Consider the following 1,364-nt stretch of genomic DNA (forward strand, 5'->3'; position numbering starts at 1 on the left):
CCATTCACCATTCACACACATTCACACACTGTGGCCAAGGCTGCCGTACAAGGTGCCACCTGTTCATCAGATAAACACTCACACACATTTACACTCCAATGGTGCAGCATTGGGGACAACTCAGGGTTAAGTGTCTTGCCCAAGGACACTTCGACATGGAATTGCAGGGCCAGGGATCAAACAATCAACCTTCCGATTGGCAGGCGACCTCTCTACCTCTGCATGAAACAAAACTGCCTCAAAATGAAACCAGCCTGATTATCAATGCATTTTAATGTATGACAGAGCACTGTTTCATATTTAATATTTAAGTGGTCAAATTAAATCAATCAATCAATCAAACCTGAAATTTGCCCTGAATACTTTATTTAGTCACCTATGCAACCAGGTTACAGTCTACTGCAGCTTCTCCCATGTTAAACCCACTTTGGCCCAGTGTTTGTCTGCTAATTGTTACGTCAGGTTACCACTCACAAGCAGATATCATGTCTGTGATTTACCCTCAATTTAATCAGCTCACAGACTTAGTCCAAACATGCTGTTAACTAATGCCTCACTCGATGTATAGAAACAGCTTGGACGCTTGGAACACTTTGTAGCTGTAACTGCAGACAGGAGCCTCAGAGACACATCTGATTGAAATATCAGTTAACCATCTGAGGAAATGTTTTGATGTCTACCAAAGTCAATTTGCAACATACTTTGAGTGAAACCTTCAGGCTAAGGCCATACAATTGTGGACAGTGACTAGTTGGTTTTTGGGAGAATGTGCTGAAACAAAGTGATCTTTACACTGCCTTGATATATTCTGTGTCTTACACTAGGATTTTCTACCCAAAGCTCTTTAAAGGAAAGTAAATGTTTTATTTACTTTCTTTTTTGACTATTTCTTTTAAAAACCTTAATTTACTCTATCCTGTTTCTTTCTATCATCTCTCCTCCATCTCTCTGGGCTTCTGTCCAGTCTGCATGTTCCCTGTTGTTGTGTACATGAAGTGAAAGTAAAACAATGAGACAGCCTTGCTCTATCCAGCAGTATGTAAGGTCACCTTTGTCTGTGTCAGCACTGCGGCAACAAAAAAAAACTGCCAAAAATACACCACTGCTCAACAGGTACAACTGTCAGACAGGTAAAAGGGAGTTAAAGAGCAAACATAAGGAAATGGATTAAGTGATATTGATATTTTTATAATTGTAAATAACAAACACATTAAAAGTTAAAAGTTTCATCTTGACAATGGTAGTAGTTTGACAACCTGGAGCTTTCAACCACATCACCGGGTCTTCATCAGTGGATGAATTTAGTCATCCATCCATCCATCTTCATCCGCTTATTCGGTATCGGGTCGCGGGGGCAGCAGCTC

The 1,364-nt window shown here is 40.4% G+C and overlaps 1 protein-coding gene across 1 annotated transcript in view; it reads left to right on the forward strand.

Moving 5' to 3' along the window:
* The window catches only part of LOC116700892 (uncharacterized), a 14,021-nt gene that overhangs the window by 9,032 nt on the left and 3,625 nt on the right, over nucleotides 1-1,364 (forward strand). The window lies entirely within an intron of this gene.

Source organism: Etheostoma spectabile, chromosome 13 (genome assembly GCF_008692095.1).
Source record: "Etheostoma spectabile isolate EspeVRDwgs_2016 chromosome 13, UIUC_Espe_1.0, whole genome shotgun sequence".
Lineage (NCBI taxonomy): Eukaryota > Metazoa > Chordata > Actinopteri > Perciformes > Percidae > Etheostoma > Etheostoma spectabile.